Here is a 19,219-nt window from a genome sequence, read left to right as displayed (position 1 = left end):
CTAGATTGTAAACTCTTTTCTCCTAAACACCAGGAAACTTAGAATAAGCCTCAGGCAAAAAATCACATCTGCCACATATATCACTTTGCAGTTCATAATATTTCCTCGTAAGTTACTTCAGGCAAGGAAGGTGCTGTTAGCTCCATTTTACTGGCAAGGGAACTGATAGCTCAGACTGATACAGTAACTTGCCCCAAGTCACACAGTATGGGGCAGAGCTGGAGAGTGAACGATTTCCCACATGATACAACTTTAACAATATAATGTCACAAAAACTAACAATGCTGATTGTGTCTTACTTCCAAGTTCTAATTGATCACATATTTTTGAAGGCCATTGTCAAATTGCTACTCTTGCTTTGTAAGGATTTGCCCGATGCCTCTCTGCAGATTTATCCTGCCTTGTGGTAACCTTGGTTGTTTTATTGGGATTCTCATGAGTGGCCAAAATCTCTCGTACTCTCCGTTCTACTTTTTTCTGGAAAGCCACTGCTGGGCACTTGCCTTGCTGCTTGCTTCTCCTTCTTGGAGCTGGCCTCCTTGGCTGGCCTGTGTTACTCCCTGATCTCCTGGTGTGTCTCCCTCCAGTATTCACCCGCTGCCTCCAGGCTTTCTCACCTCCAGCTCTTGATCTCTCACCTTCCACATTAACGATGGTGATCTGTTGTCACAGGTTCTGGCCTCAGGACCACTCAGTTGATGAAAAACTGATAGATCAGACATTATTACATGGCCAAACAGATGATTATCCTGGCCAGCCTAACTGCTCATTTAGTGATGTCACCAAAATATCACCAGGGCTCTTCATTTGGAATTGCTGTCAGAAACTTGTGGCTATATATATATATATTTAAAGATTTATTTATTTATTTGAAAGTCAGAGTTACACAGAGAGAAGAGAGGCAGAGAGAGAGAGAGAGAGAGAGATCTTCCATCCAATGGTTCACTCCCCAATTGGCTGCACAGCCAGAGTGCGCTGATCCAAAGTCAGGATCCAGGAGTTTCTTCAAGGTCTCTCACATGGGTACAGGGGCCATCTTCTACTGCTTTCCCAGGCCATAGCCGAGAGCTGGGTCGGAAGTGGAGCAGCTGGGTCTCGAACTGGTGCCCACATGGGATGCTGGTGCTTCAGGCCAGGGCATTAACCTGCTGCGCCACAGTGCCAACCCCGACACCATATATTTTTAAGCCGGCAGACTAAAGACATGGCCAAACCTCACTCTCTGTCCAAATCTCCAGAATAATTTTAAGTATTTCATTTGAAAGGAACAGACCCTTAGAGAGAAACAGAGATGTCCCATCTACTGGTTCACTCCCCAAATGACCACAACAGCCTGGCCTGGGGCAGGCTGAAGCCAGGAGCCTGAAACTCCACCCAAGTCTCCCCCGTGGGTGGTAGGGACTCAAGGACTTGAATCATCATCCGCTGCCCCCAGCTGTGTGTAAGCAGGAAGCTGGATTGGAAGTAGAGCTGGACTCAAACCCAGGGACGTCAAAGCAGATGCAAGAGTCCCAAGTGGTAGGCCGGCGCTGCGGCTCACTAGGCTAATCCTCCGCCTAGCGGCGCCGGCACACTGGGTTCTAGTCCCGGTCGGGGTGCCGGATTCTGTCCCGGTTGCCCCTCTTCCAGGCCAGCCCTCTGCTGTGGCCCGGGAGTGCAGTGGAGGATGGCCCAGGTGCTTGGGCCCTGCACCCCATGGGAGACCAGGAAAAGCACCTGGCTCCTGGCTCCTGCCATCGGATCAGCGCGGTGCACCGGCCGCAGCGTGCCGGCCGCAGCGGCCATTGGAGGGTGAACCAACGGCAAAGGAAGACCTTTCTCTCTGTCTCTCTCTCTCACTGTCCACTCTGCCTGTCAAAAAAAAAAAAAAAAAAAAAAGAGTCCCAAGTGGTGCATTAGCCGCTGAGCCAAATACCTGCTCCAAACAAGGTATTTTCAAAATACATGACTGAACTATAAAATAACTGGATCCCAAAGTTCTGGAAACATAAAAACTGGTGGGATCGATATGACAAAAGCAGCAGATGAAAACACACCCAGAAGAAAAGAGCATTTCTGCAAAAGTGGGAAAAAATCCACCTGGGCGTCACACTGGAACTAGCGGGTCCTAAGAGCAGGAGGAAACCAGAGGCAATCAGCAGGTTGGGGACCTGGCCTAGGGCTCCCGTCCATGTTCCTTCCTTGGCCAAGCAGCCACTGCAGTGAGGCATCAGCCCCCAAAAAGCTGTGGGAAAGAGGGTTGGAGTTGGAAATGTAGGGCACACCCAAGCCTATCTGTCTAAATCCTGCAGAGATTGTGGATTCAAAAGGTCTCCATAGCCTAGGCAGCTCGTGTCAAGAGCCTTAGGTGATCACTGACATCATACATAAGAGTGCTAATTGTTAAATTAACAACAGGAGTCACTGTGCACTTACTTCTCATGCAGGACTTCTGTCCTCAATGAATTGCGTTATGAGAATTAACTGTAAAAACAGTTTGAGGTGTGTGTGTGTGTATACAAATTGTTGAAATTTTTACTTAGTATAGAGTTGGTTTTCTGTGTATAAAGTGAATTGAAAATGATTCTTAATGGGGAACGGGACAGGGAATGGGAGAGAGAGTAGGAGGTGGGGTAGGAGTGGGCATGGGAGGGCGAGTATGGTGGGAAGAATCACTATATTCCTAAAGTTGTACTTATGGAAGTTGTACTCATTAAATAAAAGGTTTCTTTGGGGAAAAAAAAGAATGTGCTGAATGACTGACATCAAAAATACCTGTAGACATTGCATCTACAAAAATGATATCAAGGGGGCGGCACTATGGCACAGCAGGTTAAAGCCCCAGCAAAAAAAAAAAAAAAGTCGCTGGTTTCAGTCCCACTCTGGGCTGGGAAAGCAGTGGAAGATGGCCCAAGTGCTTGGACCCCTGTATCCACAAAGGAGACCTAGAAGAAGCTCCTGGCTCCTGGCTTCGGATCAGCTCAGCTCTGGCTTCGGATCAGCCCAGCTCTGGCCACTGTGGTCATCTGGGGAGTGAACCAGCAGATGGAAGACCTCTCTCTCTCTGTGGCTCTACTTCTCTCCGTAACTCTTTCAAATAAATACATCTTTAAAAAGAAGTTGCCAGATAGTAGATAAGAATATTTTGATTTTTGAAATTAAAGCTCGAATGGATGGGCTGAAAAGCCAAGTAGACAATAGCTGATGAGCTGGGAGAGCGAGTCAAGGAATTATCCTACAGTGTGGGACAAGGAGAAAGGACCGATTCTTTGAGATAGACTAGATTTGGAGAACAGAAATCAAGAATGGTGGAAAAGACAGGTGGACAATGAGGTGTAAAATTCTTTAAACATGTAAGAAATTTTGCAAGGCTCATAAACCAATTCTCAATTTGCCTGCCAGCCCATGCTACTAGCACTCAAAGGCAGGTTAGAAGAGTTTGCTGTTTTCTCAGCACTTCTCTAGTTACTTAGTGTGGCAGACAAGTACAGAAACAAATTAGAAGCCAGGGGTAAACGCACAAGCAACAGTGCCTCTCCTGTTTCTTCCTTTATCATCAGCGATGCCACTCCTTCCAGGTCCATCATGGGTATTAACCCTTCCCAATGTGAATCCAGCTTCTTGGGCTTCGTGATCCCAAACTGCTTTGCTCCTTCCTACCTACTGGTTTCACAAGGCCCTCTCTATTTACCATTGAGTCTCAACCACATTTCAAGGCCCCCGTCAATCAAGCCCCACCTTTCACGCGCAGCCTCTGCAGGCCACATCTCTAGGCTCCTCCCTCTTCATACTCATCAGCAGTACTGGGCTCATTCACGTTTCTTTCCTCCTAAGACTGCAGGCTGCCCTGAGGCTGCACGCATGCCAAACATTGCCTTTGTGTCCTCCCGTGAACTGCTCTGGACACCTGTTAAAGTGGAAATATCCCCCAGAGGAAGAAAATTTGAACGATTAGCCCCTGGATACTAATTACTTTGGTGAGACAACTTCCTCTAACTGGGGAGAGGAAAGTGGGTGGACAGAAAATGTGAGGAAATGACACAGAAGAGCAAGTGTGGTCAGGAGGGGCCCTGGAGGCAAATGTCAATTATTACACAATTCTGTTCAGGCCGCCTTACTGTCTCTACTAGTGATACCAGGGTCCCAGAGTCACAGAACCCTAGAACCAAGGGAGTTTAGACACGATGGCACTCCCCAAGTCCTTCTGGGAGCCCAAGAGAGACCTGGTGACTCACCCAAAAGCACACAGGTTTTTTTTAATGAGCCCCCGGGGGCATGAGTCCAGCCCAGAGACCTCCACCTGCCAGTTGTCCCTAGGACGGACCATCATTACATGTGTTCTTGTTGGAGCCTGAAGGCTAACAGTAACATCTTCCACTGAACTCTCACTACGTGCTGGACATGCTAACAAGGTCTGAACATGTCTTTTATTTATTTATTTATTTGAAAGACAGAGTTACAGAGAGAGGTAGAGACAGAGAGAGAGGTCTTCCATCCACTGGTTCACTCCCCAGATGGCCACAGCGGCTGGAGCTGTGCCGATCTGAAGCCAGGAGCCAGGAGCTTCCTCCAGGTCTCCCAAGTGGGTGCAGGGGCCCAAGGGTGGGCCATCTTCTACTGTTTTCCCACGACATAGCAGAGAGCTGGATGGGAAGAAGAGCAGCCGGGACTAGAACCGGCGCCCATATGGGATGCTGGCTTCAGGCCAGGGGGTTAACCCACTGCGCCACAGCACTGGCCCCCTGAACATGGTTTTATCTCATTTCCACCTGATAGTAATCAAGTCAAGAAACCCACCTGTGCCCCCTATTTTTCTGCTGAAGAAACCAAGGCAGAGCTATCACCGTGGATGCAGTGAAAGGGGTGCCACCTGAACCCAGGAAAGGAAAGGGCACAGGGAATGATGAGGGAGCAGCTTTTAGCTTCCCTCTCAATTCTTATTCTTTCAACCTGCAAGGCCCTTCCCCCAGTTTGATACCTTGTAAATAGTGCTCTTCCTTTAAGGCAATGAGCATCTAGCCATAATCTATCTTAAGCTTCTGGTTGAACCCTTTTGCAAACTGATTTAAAGTAATAGGGGGGTGACTGTGTGGTGCCCTAATGAATTCCTTAAATGAAGTTCTGTGATATTCCTGGCGCTCACAATAGTAGGACATTATCAATTAATTAGCTTTTTGGAGTGAAAGCAACAGCCCACGATGCTCATGCGCACTCATGAGATGGGGCCCTCCTCGGCAGAAGCCTGGAGTCCTGAGAGAGGTCAGTGCCTGCTGAAGAGCCAGTTGACAGTCTGCATGAGGCCAGGGCTGGAAATTCAGGGTATCGGATACGCCCCTTCCACTCCCCTAATATCTTTTTCACTCGCTCCATGGGCTGAAGAACCTGCTGTCTTAGCATCAGACCTGCATTTGGAGATTGGGAGATTTTCCAGTTAACATTTTCCAGTTAACAAGAGAAATCTTGTTCACTTACGAGCTGAAAACAATACCGTACTGGTCAGGGAAGGTGGCTTTGATATGAGAGGAGCCTCTGGGGACATTGGGCACCTGAGGCAGAAGGTGGAGAAAGGAACCGGACCTGGGAGCTGGCCGCTGGACGCCTGCAGAAGGGCCTCAGGGGCCCAAGGATCCAGCACCGAGTTTGGAGCATAGCGTGTGGATTTGTTAGCAGGTTTCTCCAGAGCGAGGTTCCACAGCTTTCATTAGATCCTCAGGTTGGGTCTGGGCTCTATAAAGAGTGCAAATAGCTAGGGAAGGTGATCCAAGCTGGCCCTTTGTCCCTTGGCCTCCCTGACCTCCCAGGGTGTGTCTGGGCACCTGGGCTCATAGGCACCCCTGGCTGGCCTAAGGCAGAGGTGCTGAAGAAAAACACTCGGGAAGATGAGGAGGACAAAGGCTCGGGGGCAGGGTTGGGGGAGGGCATCTTAGCCCCCAGACTCAGAGCTAAAAGCAGTCATGTGGCCCAAACCCCTTTTCTTCTAGATAAGGACATGGAGGTTCAGAGGTTAGGTAACCCCAACACTTTAGGGTCAGCCAGTGGCTCCCTTGCCAGAGAGTGGCCCTGCTCTAGGACCTATCTCTGGCCTCACAGTTTGTTCATTAAACAATAGATAAGCTCACAAGTACAGGGCAGTAGTGTTCTGTTATCATGGCTGTTTGGGTGGTGGCTGTGGGCCCTTGCATTGCTGGGACTTGGCATTTACAATCTCAGATAGGCTAAGGAAAACATTCCTCTGGGACACGTGAACGTATCACTCTTTGCTGACCCCAAGCTTAAAAGAGCTCATGATGCTCACCACTCAGGGCTCACTTCATTGACGTTTACTGGGCGCCTACTAGGTAGAAGGCCCTCACGGTGGCCTCCAAGGGGACTGGAAGGAAGTACGAGACTGACCTCTTGACTGCAGAGGGAGCTGGCTATTTAGAGTAGGAGTAAGGGGTGTGTTTTTCCCCTTACAGTAGCCACTTGGACCTCAGGGTAGTTTAAATCTTTTTTTTTTTTTTTGTCTTTTTTTTTTTTTTTTGACAGGCAGAGTGGACAGTGAGAGAGAGAGAGAAAGACAGAGAGAAAGGTCTTCCTTTGAGGGTAGTTTAAATCTTGGGGACCAAAGCTTGGGTGTGGCTCTGGGTCTTCCCTCAGAAAGGGGGTCAGTAGTGTCTCTGTGGCATCTGGGCTGTCCTGAGGATTGGGTGTCCGCTTGGGGACCTTCCCTTGTTGCTTCCACGGTCATAGAATCACACAACCCCATGTGTCAGAGACCTGAAAGCCTAGAGGATGACAATGAATGGCTCTGAGGGAGAAGTCACCTCCTCAGCCAGGACTCAGCAGGCCTGGGCAGCGAGCAAGACTCCAGGGCTGGTTGTCACAGAGCTTAGGCTCGAACTCAGGTCCTCTGGCCCCAGTCCTGCTCTCGGGGTGCTGTCTCTCGTGCCTTTTCCCTCTTCAGGTTAAAAAACCAAGATCTGACCAAAAAATTCTGCTACCTTCTGCCTTCTGGGGCTCAGAAACATGTTAGTGAGTCTGTAAAATTGAACTGAAAAGTGAAGTGCCGGAAAACGCTTTGGAGAAATGCTGTTCCTGGAGCAGTTTCTGGCTGGCCCCTTTCTGCCTCTTAGACAGGCCTAGAAAGGAGGAGAAGCATGGTGTGCATGTTGGGCGACCCCAGCCCAACAGGATCAGTGGGCAGGAAGTGAGCCTCTGGCCCCAACATACTTCCCCACACCTTGTCTCGTGGCGTGCTATGGCTCTCATGATCAAGATCTATAAGGCTTTTAAGGCAGTCACTGCTGTGTTTTAAATCAAACTCTCCTAGGAGACTCATGCTATTAGATACAGCCCATTGGGAAATAATGGATTATGTATCTGGGAGACAACAGGCACCATCTGAGAAGCAAAGATGAAAGCTAAGGCCAAAGGACAACAGGGATAACTTGCCCAAGCCCCAAACTGTTGGTGGTTGGCCAGTAAGCTATAGTGAAAAAATGAATGTTTCTTTGAATATGCTTTGTATGCCTACTGTGCCAGGTGTTGTGTTAGAAATCATGGGGGCCGGTGCCGTGGCTCACTAGGCTAATCCTCTGCCTGCGCCGGCACACAGGTTCTAGTCCCAGTCGGGGTGCTGGAGTCTGTCCTGGTTGCCCCTCTTCCAGTCCAGCTCTCTGCTGTAGCCCGGGAGTGCAGTGGAGGATGGCCCAAGTGCTCGAACCCTGCATCCGCATGGGAGACCAGGAGGAAGCACTTGGCTCCTGGCTTCGGATCAGCACAGTGCGCCGGCTACAGCGGCCATTGGAGGGGTGAACCAAAGGAAAAGGAAGACCTTTCTCTCTTTCTCTCTCTCTCTCATTGTCCATTCTGCCTGTCCAAAAAAAAAAAAAAAAATCATGGGACCTCAAGATGAGTAAGAAAGCCCTGGGCCCTGGTCTTGCCTGATGGGTGCCCAAGAACTCTGGGTCTCCATGTATGTCTGAAACCTGAATTTTGCAGCATGTGTCTTTCAGCTACTGTCAATGGTCTTCCCTGCATTGTTGGACCCCCAGAGGCTGCATTCTCCCAGTGGTGCCTCCTGTGTTTTTCACATCTTCCAACCCATAGGTTAGTCAGGGACAGCAATGGGAAAGATAGGGTGGACAAGACACTTGCCTGAAGGTGATCCCATGTTTATCTGTCTGGTTTCCCTTGTTTCCTACTGTCTATCTGCTCCACCACAGCAAGGATTCCCAGGGACTCAGTCAGAAAGTTACTCGGAAGAACAGCTAGAACCCCTAGTGTCATGACCCTAGCACTGGGGTGTGGAGAGCACACTGCAGAATGTGCACCCAGGTAGATCTTCCTCGCTTTCAAGTGACCTTGACAAGTGGTCCTCCTTCCTTGGATCTCATGTAGATGGCTCATTTTTAAAGGGAGACAACTGTACCACTGGTAGATCTTGTGACATTTCTTTTCAGCCCTGATACCTTGTGTTTCCTTGATGTAGAAGTTTATGGGCAGCTCTGCCTGTCATTCCACAGAACTTTGATTCTCATAGATGTCCTAGGTTACACCATGTTTAGTTCCCTTGCCTTACTGCTGCTCATGTCTAGAAACAGAAGTTAATATAGTACTTTGTTCAGGAAAGTGTTTGATAAATATTTGCTTAAGGAAAGGCTCCAAGACTCTGATTTATCTAGTGCTTTGGCAGTCAAAAGCAAGAGGACCCGTGTCTACGTCAAATAGAAGAGGAGGAAGGGTATTTATACCAGGTAGGAAATGGCTCAAGGAAGGACAGGGTGAAGCAGACTTCTCTGGGGGCCGGTGGATCATACCTGGATGGGCAGGGCAGGACATGGAGGAAGAGGAACTCAGCAGGTAGGATGTATGTGGGTCAATGAAGAGTCAGACTTTGAGTGAAAAGAGCCAAGAGGCAGTGTTGGGTGAGGATGAGTTTGAACACCTTGCAAGCAACTATAAGCAAAGAGGATTTTTAATAGGATACTGATGTGAAGAAAATGGAGTTCTAACAGCAGTGTACAGGGCTAGAGTGAAAAGAAAGGGCGGAAAGGCCCTCAGAAGGTTACAATGGGAAATGCAAGCTGATCAAAGGTGGAAACAGTGCCAACTCGGGCAACAGGCTTGTGGTGAGCATGGATGATGGGCCTGGATGCTGTTTGAGAAGTGAGATGCAGGGATGGGTATTGTGGCACAGTGGGGTAAGTTGCCTCTAAGATGCCCAGATCCCATATCAGAGCGCTGGTTCAAGTTCCAGCTACTCCACTTCCAGTTCAGCCTGTGCTAATGCACCTGGGAAGGCAATAGATGTTGGCCCGAATATTTGGGTTCCTGCCACTCAGGTGGAAAACCTGGATGGAGTCCCTGGTTTCTGGTTTTGGTCTGGTCCAGCTTAGGCTGTTTTGGAAGTGACCCAGTGGATGGAAGATCTCTCTCCTTTCTCTCTCCTCTCTCTCTCTCTCTCTCTCTCTCTCTCTCTCTGTGTGTGTGTGTGTGTATTTCTTCCTCTCTCTCCTTCCTTCCCTCCCTCTCTCTTCTTCTCTTTGAAATAAATCTTTAAAAAATTGAGATTTACTTGTGGAGAAGAGACACAGAGTTCCCCCATCCTTGGGGAACTCATCTTCTAGAAGGAAAGGAAGCAGAAGAAGGAACATGACTTTTAATGAATCGCATTCAACTCAAAAGAGTTAACATGAATAATCTCATCTATTGTCTTCAAGAGCATTGCTTCTTTAGATAAAAAGGTGAGTTCCATGTGACTGCTCTCACAAAGTCAGCTTATGGCCTGGAACAGAAGCATGGCTAAACAGAAGCAGTTGCAAAAAGAACATGGATAGGTCTCAAGGTGCAGTTCCTTGAAGTTCATGGAATTTGATTCCGATACTGAGTAAAGACTGCAAATTGGCTGGAGGCTAGCCTGGGCCTGCGGGGAGATGCTTTGTTTGGCATCCATGCCTAAACTTGAAGAGGAAGGTTCTCTCTAACGCGCCACAGTCTGCCCACCACCTTCCACACTGATGTCATCTGCACAGTCCTTGAATGCACAGGAGCTTGGGATGGCCAAGAGAGCATTAAGGACCCACCAAGAAGCCCCAATACATTTTTTAAAACAGAAGCTTTTGAAAACGCTTGAGTATCAGAGAGGTTGCCTGTAAAAGGAAGGTTAGAATCAAACTTATTACAAAAAGCTGCTGTGATGAATGAACCGTAAAGCATGTATAGTGCTTGGTAGGACATTCCAGGAGAGAGTGAGACTAACACCGCGGCTGACAGATCTCGTCTACTCTCTTCAAAGGACCAATGATACTATATCCACACGTTTGTCTGTCTTCTACAACAGCAGTAACAACTGCTGTAGTCTTTAAAAATAAACAGCTAGTGGCCAGCACTGTGGCTCATTTGGCTAATCCTCTGCCTGCGGCACCAGCATACTGGGTTCTAGTCCCGGTTGGGATGCAGGATTCTGTCCCGGTTGCCCCTCTTTCAGTCCAGCTCTCTGCTGTGGCCCAGGAAGGCAGTGGAGGATGGCCCAAGTGCTTGGGCCCTGCACCTGCATGGGAGACCAGGAGAAGCACCTGGCTCCTGGCTTTGCATCAGCGTAGCTCCAGCCATAGCAGTCATTTGGGGGGTGAACCAATGGAAGGAAGACCTTTCTCTCTGTCTCTCTCTCTCTCACTGTCTAACTCTGCCTGTCAAAAAAACAAAAACAAACAAACAAACAAACAAACAAAACAGCTGGGGCAAGTGCTGTGGCACAGTGGGTTAAGCTGCCCCAGGGCTGCCTGCATCCCGTCCTCACTACTCCACTTCCTTTACAGCTTCCTGCTCATGTGCCTGTGGGGGCCTCAGACGATGGCTCAAATACTTGGGTCCCTATCACCCATGTGGGAGGCCCAGATGGAATGCTGGGCTCCTGGCTTTAGTCTGGCCCAGCTCTAGCTGTTGCAAGCATTTGGGGTGTGACAAGCCAATGATATCTGCCTCTTCCTCTCTGTTTCTTTGACTCTGCCTTTAAAAAGAGTTAGCTTTTTGGAGGTTCATGATTTTTGGACCCCAACTTCCACCTTCCTCTGTCTTCTACTTATTACCATCCCAGTCAGGCTTGTTTATCAAAGATGCACTTAGCCACCACCTGTGTCTTCTGCTACCCCTTGGGCCACTCTTCTCTTGCCTTTGTTGTAAACTCATCTTCTCTAGACAGGTTTGTCTTCTTCAACTTTGTCATCAAATTGTGGTGGCCCTCAAGACGCCCTGCCCAGGCTACACAGTCTCCTCGAGTGATGTTTCCCATAGCCAGGACTTGATTTCCTCCCATAAGTCAATGATGCTCCTTAGCTCAGACTCCCTGATGAATTACTGGCTGTATGCCCCATGGCCTACCAGGCACAAACACCTGGATGTTCACCAATTCTTTAAACTTAAGATTTCAAAAGCCTCAACGAGCCTCCTACACCTCAGAATTTGTCCTAGCTCAGAGAATGGCACCGATTCCCCTCCAGGTGTAAAGTCTGGATACTTGGGAGTCATATGTAACACTTGCTCTCCATCTACATCATTGGGTTTAAACTATGATCTGGTCATGTCAATTGAAGCTCCCTGACCTGTCCACTTGCATCCACATCCACCAACTGAGACCATAGCAACCTCCTCTCCTGCCTAAAAAACTATGGAGGCCCCCCAAGCTGGTCTCTCTTCACCCACTCTAACACCTACCACCTCCATCATATTCTGATTCCCCCAGAGTGGACTTTTCTAAATGCAAATATGGGCCGTTGCAGTGGCTCAATAGGCTAATCCTCCACCTGCGGCGCCAGCACAATGGGTTCTAATCCCGGTTGGGATGCCGAATTCTGCCCCTGTTGGTCCTCTTCCAGTCCAGCTCTCTGCTGTGGCCCGGGAAGGCAGTGGAGATGGCCCAAAAAAGTGCTTGGGCCCTGTGCCCCATGGGAGACCAGGAGAAGCACCTGGCTCCTGGCTTCAGATCAGTGTGGTGCGCCGGCTGCAGCACACCAGCCGCAGCGGCCAGTGGAGGGTGAACCAACAGTAAAGGAAAACCTTTCTCTCTCTGTCCCTCTATCTTACTGTCCACTCTACCTGTCAAAAAAATGAAAATATGTTTTTGACCCCCTTCAATGGCTTCTCATGCCTCTTAAGACAAATGCTCATATCTTTACAGCATCCTACAAGGCTCTACACGGGTGTCCCCCACACTCCACTGTCCTCTCTGAGCCCCTCGTCACTAGTCTTCTCCTTGTTTCCGGCAGGCTCCTTTCTGCTTATTAACATCATACTCATCCCTATTCCAGACCTACTCCCCTGACCCTCCTTATACCACTTGGCAGCTCCCCATCCCACTTACCCTCTTTTATTTAAAAAAAATGATTTATTTATTTATTTGAAAGTCAGAGACACACAGAAAGAAGAGGCAGAGAGAGAGAGAGAGGTCTTCCATCCTCTGGTTCACTCCCCAGTTGGCCACAACAGCTGGAGCTGTGCCAGTCTGAAGCCAGGAGCCAGGAGCTTTCTCCAGGTCTCCCACGTGGGTGCAGGGACCCCCAGGACTTGGGCCATCTTCTACTGTTATCCCAGGCCATAGCAGAGAGCTGGATTGGAAGAGGAGCAGCTGGGAATAGAACTGGTGCCCGTATGCGATGCAGGCACCTCAGGCCAGGGTGTTAACCTGCTGTGTCACAGCGCCAGCCCCCGAGAACACTCTCAATAGCCACAAGCCTTCCCGTCCCCAGCTGGACCTTCTCACCTGCTTGGGGGAACAAATAAGGGTCTACAGCTTCCTCTCTAAGACCCTGCCAGCACCTAGGAGTCAAAGTCACATTAGGTTTTGTTTTTTAGTGCAGCACTGTCACAATCCTGAGCAACACGATCCCAACCACCATAGTCCAGAGTGTTGAAATCCTGAAAGACCAAAAGCTCTGAAGTCTGAAATCCTCAAAATCACCATCTCAAAGGCTTAAATGCCGAATATTGAAACCCTGAATCCTAAAATCCCCCAAACTACAATTCCCAGGGAAACATAAAAGGCTTATAGACAGGGAGAGTAGAAAGTAGAATTTGCATCATTTGTCTACATTGGCATCAAGTCCAGCTGAGGAAATTCCTGGGAGCTTTTAACAAATAGAAGTCATTTTTGCCTGAAGTTATTCATTGGCTTGAAAATAATTACGTGCATGGTAGAAGAAGCAGACACACAATTGGCAATGCTGTTCCATCACCAGTGTTGTTCCCACCAAGTCTGAGCTCTGTCTGTGCCTGAGGGGTAGATTTCCACATACTCAAAACACAGGAGCACAGCACAGCAGATGGGGGAATCTAATAGGGAATGCTCATGTTGGTGCGTATGGAATCACAGAATTTCAAAAAGAGCAGCTCCACATAGAAAAGGAATGTGAACCTATTTTTTGAGCAGACATGCCCTACCAAAAAAAATTACTATCACAATGCAAGACTTCAGAACATAGATAAGGATGGTAAAAGCTGGACAGCTCCTATACACTACCTTTATGTAACTGGCCATGACTACTCCACTACTCCGTATTACACTTTTTCCTATGTTGAATTTTCCTTTTAGGCATTCTAGTTTTCAGGGTATTCTCCTATGTCTGGTTTTCCCCCACTATTTTAAACTTTTTTAAAAAAACAATTTGATATGCTATGCATTTCATGTTTGCAACATTTCCAGTACTGGGGATACACACACACACACACACACACACACACACACACAAGACTTTTAGAGTGCTCTAACTTGTTTTATGTATTTTTTGCAAATTTGACTCTGTGGAAGTTCATTGTAACACTGACTTTGTAGGCACTGGACATGTATGCAAAAGCATGGAAACTTCTTCAATAAATGAAGAGATGTCCTTTGTGTACATCTGCATTTGTGAAAGATAAAATTTCTTAAAACCCAGCTGTTTGCGTATCTGCATATGCAACAGTAACCAACTGCATTTTTTAAACGATCTCACCCAAAGACTTGGGTTGTCCATCACGGTATTTCAAATGACCACAGGTAATATGCGTTTATGCATATTGCTTTTTGACCTACTTGCGAATATGGTTCCTCTGCTCGTAACTGTTACCCTTTTGTGCCTGATGTTAGTAGATCTGGGTGCTTAGGCTTGCAAAACAAAACAAAACAAAACAAAAACAAAAACAAAAAACAAAAAACAAAAAAAAAAAACAAAAACAACACAAAAAAAAGACCTGCTATCATTATCTGTTTTATCATGTAAACTGACCAAGAAGTGTTCTGTCATGTTTTTATGTTTCTCATAAACAAGACTCTCTTTTAAAATGTAAATAAATGTCTTTTAAAGAGTTTAAAATTGCTTTCCAGAGTTGTATTTTCAGAATTATATTTTGATCTTTTGGGATTTTGACAATTGGAATTATAGTGGTCAAGACTGTCTATTTCTGGATTACGGCCCTATACTTTTTCTAGTGGTAGCTCTAGGAGTCAGCCCCTCCGTGGGGAACCAAAGGCAAAAGTGCAGCAAGGAGAACCAAGGTGGCTGGTGGAGACACAGGAGAGAGGGATGGACCAGGTAAGCCAGAGAGCAGGAGAGGAGGGCGAGCTGGGCGCCCTGCCCTCACACCCGAGGCTGCTGCATCCATCTGCCTGCTGCACAGACTGCTCCCACGTGGAAAGACAGGATTGAGGAGGGTCTGGCCAGACTGAGCAACACTTCCGCAAGGCAAGGCCCTGCCTCACTCCCTGCAGGATATCAGGGCTGTACCGGGGAGTCTAAGGGTCCCTCATGGCACTGTGGGGCCCAGGATGTGTTCTGACACCAAGGTCACCAAGATAACTAGACACTACTGGATCCCCACAGGGCTCTGGCTGTAGGGTTGACATTTCTTTACTGGGAGCTTGATGGGACATTAAGTGACAGAGTTACAGTCGGGGGCATCTGTGACTCCCACAGCATGGAAGCACAGGTCTCGTACATTAGGTAGCTAGGACCCTGCTTGGGGGCAGAGCCGGCACAGGTGCCTGAGTGCACAGAGACCTTCCTGCAAATTACAACGGCAGGACCTGAGGGGGTGACTTCGTGGGGCTGTGGAGACATTTAAGATGGTCCTTGAAGATGCATCGCACTTGAAGGCTCTATGTGCATGTGTGTGTGTTTGGGGTGAAAGGAGGGTATTTCTGGCACAGCAGACATATATGCAACCTCTGTAGTGTTCTAGGACCTTCCTACATTCCTATACCACTATTCAAAGGTTTCTGTTTAACCTGTCCACGTGGGCCATCCAAATGTTCTACCAAGGGACAGGGATCTGACATAGCAGGCAAGATGCCACTTGGGATGCCTGGGTTTGAGTCCCATCCCTTCTCCTAATTCCGGCTTCCTGCTAACACATTCGTTGCGAGGCAGTAGGTGATGGTTCAAGTACTTGGGTCCCTGGCCCTAACCTGAGAGTCCCATACTGAGTTCCAGGTTCCTGGCTTCAGCTTGCCTCAGCCTTGTTTGTTGGAGGCATTTAGGGAGTGAACTAGTAGACTGAAATTCTCTCTATTTCTGTTTCTCTCTGACTATCTGCCTTTCAAATTAAAAAATAGACAACTGTGTTGCAGCATAGCAAGTTAATCTGCTGCCTGTAACACTAGCATCCCGTATGGGTAGCTGTTAGCGTCAAAGCTGCTCCACTTCCTAGCCAGCTCCCTGCTGCACCTGGGAAAGCAGCAAAAGATGGCCAAAGTACTTGGGCCCCTGTCATTCATATGGGAGACCCAGATAAAGCTCCTGACTCCTTGCTCCAGCCTTCAGTTTGGCCCATCCCTGGCCATGACAACCAATTGGGGAGTGAACCAGCAAATAAAGGATCTCTCACTGTTTCTCCCTCTCCCTTTCTAACTATGTGAAAGGCAGAGTTACAGAGAGAGAGAGGGAGAGACAGAGAGAAGGAGATCTTCATTCTCCTTAAATGACTGCAAAGGCTGTGTCTGGACCAGACTGAAGCCAGGAACCAGTTCTCTCACGTAGGTGCAGGGGCCCAATTACTTAGGCCATCTTCCACTGCTTTCCCAGGTGCACTAGCAGGGAGTACTGGCGCCCATGTGGGATACTGGCATTGCAGGCGGTGGCCTAACCCACTATGCCACAACGCTGGCCTCAAGTAAATCTTTAAAAAAAATAGAAAACTGAAAAGTAGAATGTTCTACTGAACTGGAAAATCAATGTGCAAAGAGAATAGACTCTCAGCCTCTCCAGCTGTGTCATTCAGAGGCCTATAAGCTTAATCCTTTAAAGTGAGTCATTCTAAACAGCTTAGGAATGAACATAAATAAATGAAAAGTTCTTGAACATACAGACCAAATTAATTCAATAATAGGCAACAAAATGGCCTGCTTAACAGCCTGGGCTCTGAAGGCAGACCACCTGGCCTCCAATCTCAGCTCTGTCACACACAACCTTCTCATACCACAGTTTTCCGATCTGTAAAATGGGGGCAAAGCTGTAAGGATGACTGATTTAATATTCACAAACTACTTAGAACAATGTCTGACATACAGCAAGTACTTTTTAAATGCTAGAATTCTTACCTTCTGGAATCTTTAACTAGCGTTCTTTTGTGTGTGTGTGTGTGTCAGGGGTAGGGATGGTCTTTATGATATACTTTCAAGAAAGATAAGGAAACAAGCTACTTAGCCCCTTTAAACATTAGACATATAGTCTCACATTGCACGGTAGTGCAGGACTGAGAAAATGACTATGCAAGCTGAAACTGTGCAAAGCAATCTTAAAGATCAAGAAAAAATATGATTATGACTTTTTACATTTTTTGTCAAAACATTCAAAGCCCCTCTTGCCATAATTTGTAAGAATAGGAAAATGGTAAAATCCCATATGGGCGCCGGTTCTAGTCCCGGCTGCTCCTTGGGCCCCTGCACCCATGTTGGAGACCCAGAAGAAGCTCCTGGCTCCTGGCTTTGTATCGGCACAGCTCCGGCTGTTGATGCCAGTTAGGGAGTGAACCAGTGAATGGAAGACCTTTCTCCCTTACTCTCTCTTTCACTGTCTATAACTCTACCTCTCAAATAAATAAAATCTTTAAAAAAAAAAAGTGAAGTTATCTAGACTATTTGAAAAGAAGTTGTCTTTGCTTTCTTCTCTTTGTGTCTGTATCCCAGGACGCTGAGGGAGCATCCTCTGTGTGTCTCGGTGAGTTGTCACACTTCTTTGTAAATCTGCATCAGTTTCCAGCATCCTTTCACTTTGCAGTTTCAATCCTGTAAAATATCTGAGTTCATTTAATGTGACTTCTCTGCCAGCATCACCTCCTTTGGGCATCTTCATCCTTTTTGCCATAATCACTTTTCTCATCTGTGTGGTTTTTTAAAAAACTTATTTATTGGGGCCAGCAACATGGCTCACTTGGTTAATCCACCGCCTGTGGCACCGACATCCCATGTGGGTGCCAGGTTCTGGTCCTGGCTGCTCCTCTTCCGTTCCAGTTCTCTGCTGTGGCCCAGGAAGGCAGTGGAGGATGGCCCAAGTGCTTGGGCCCCTAAGCCCACATGGGAGATCAGTAAGAAGCATTTGGCTCCTGGCTTCAGATCAGTGTAGCCCCAGCTGTGGCAGCCATTTTGGGGGTGAACCAATGGAAGGAAGATCTTTCTCTCTGTCTCTCTCTCTCTCATTGTCTGTCAAATAAATAAATAAATAAATAAATAAATTGAAAGAGTTACAAAGAGAGAGGAGAGGCAGAAACAGAGAGAGAAGTCTTCCATCTGCTGGTTCACTCCCCAGCTGGCCACAATGACCAGAGCTAGACCGATCCAAAGCCAGGAACCAGGAGCTTCTAACAGGTCTCCCACACGGGTGCAAAGGCCCAAGGACATGGACCATCTTCTACTGCTTTCCCAGGCCATAGCCGAGAGCTGGATTGGAAGTGGAACAGCCAGGACTCTAACAGGCACCCATATGGGATGCTGGCACTGCAGGTGGTGGCTTTTATCCACTATGCCACAGCGCCGGCCCCTCATCTGTGTTTTTAACACTGGTGTCAGCTTTTATCAGTACAAACAGAAACTGCAAGGATTGCAGCTGTCAGAACGTCACACAGAGCTTACTCAGAATGATGTAAAATGCAACTCTGGAAATTAGACACATAACAGAACAACTCAGCTTGTTGAAAGTAGCTGCACATTGATAAGGCAACCAGAATGTAACAGACACAATGCTGACTTTCAGTTTCAACTTACATACAAGGGCACTTCAAAAAGTTTGCAGAAAGTGGAATTAAAAGATGAGTTTATTTTAGTACCAAAAATCTCTGCATAGTCTTTTCATAAAAGTGCATTTTCCATGTATTTTTGAAGACCCCTCCTGTAGTAGAAAAAAAATCAAAATTGCCCAACATGGGTGTGGGCATTCTCAGAACCTAGCACTTATGTGTTAATGATTATGTGCATGGTGAAATGGGTCAACAAAACACTGAAGTAATTTAATGAATTCAACTGTACAGGGAAATTTCTGTAGTAGTGAGACACTGGTATATGTTTAGATGTGTAAGGTCTCATACAGATGAGGGAGAAACAGAATTACACACTCCTTAGGCATCTAGGGAAAGTTATGGTCTCTCTCCCTTCAAAGTGTACCTGAGCAGGTACCTTTCATGAAACATCGTAGGGGAGTCACAGAGCCTCTGAAATCCAAGTAGAAGCCCTGGCTACTGAATCTAGAATTTTTATTTCGGGAGAAAACCCACCCAAGGTCTGCTTCAGAGCCATCACAGGTCCTCAAAACTGTGGTCACTTTCCTAGAAAAGGCAAACTTCGGAGCCTGTGACGTGCCACCAGAAAACACAGAATGCTGCCTTCTTACCTCACTGTACAGTTTGTTCAACCCAGGCCTCGTCAATGGCAAACTACCATTCCCGAAATACTCTTCCGAGAGCAAAGGTATTACAAAATCTGGCTGGAAAGCCGGTTGAAAAACACAGCAGAGCCAGCAAATCAAACTGAAAACTGGTTGTCTTACACAGGACGTTGGCTGCCCTTGGGATGAGGTTCCTCTGGAGCACTGGGCTTACTGCTGGCCGCATCCTACTCTGCCTGTTCTCTCTCTCTTTCTCATTCCCCATTCTGTTTCTTTCTCTTCTCCCTTTATTCTTCCTCCCTCATTCTTTTTCTGCCCACTCCCTCCAGTGTTGGCCTCCATGGACACTCCAGCCTCTGGCGCAAGAGATTTCAGACCCTCATCCAAGCGACAGAGAAAGATTGAACTAA

The 19,219-nt window shown here is 47.5% G+C and overlaps 1 protein-coding gene across 1 annotated transcript in view; it reads left to right on the top strand.

The window, feature by feature from the left end:
* Nucleotides 1-19,219, top strand: part of CYP19A1 (cytochrome P450 family 19 subfamily A member 1) — a 96,770-nt gene that overhangs the window by 41,183 nt on the left and 36,368 nt on the right. The window contains exon 1 of the mRNA XM_051821734.2: nt 1-19,219. This exon is cut by the window's left edge and continues 41,183 nt beyond it. The gene's annotated coding sequence lies outside the window, so the exon portion shown is untranslated.

This window comes from Oryctolagus cuniculus, chromosome 12, assembly GCF_964237555.1.
Source record: "Oryctolagus cuniculus chromosome 12, mOryCun1.1, whole genome shotgun sequence".
Taxonomy (NCBI): Eukaryota; Metazoa; Chordata; class Mammalia; order Lagomorpha; family Leporidae; genus Oryctolagus; species Oryctolagus cuniculus.
The sequence above is the reverse complement of the archived record's forward strand: the minus strand, read 5'-3'. Positions and strand labels throughout refer to the sequence as shown.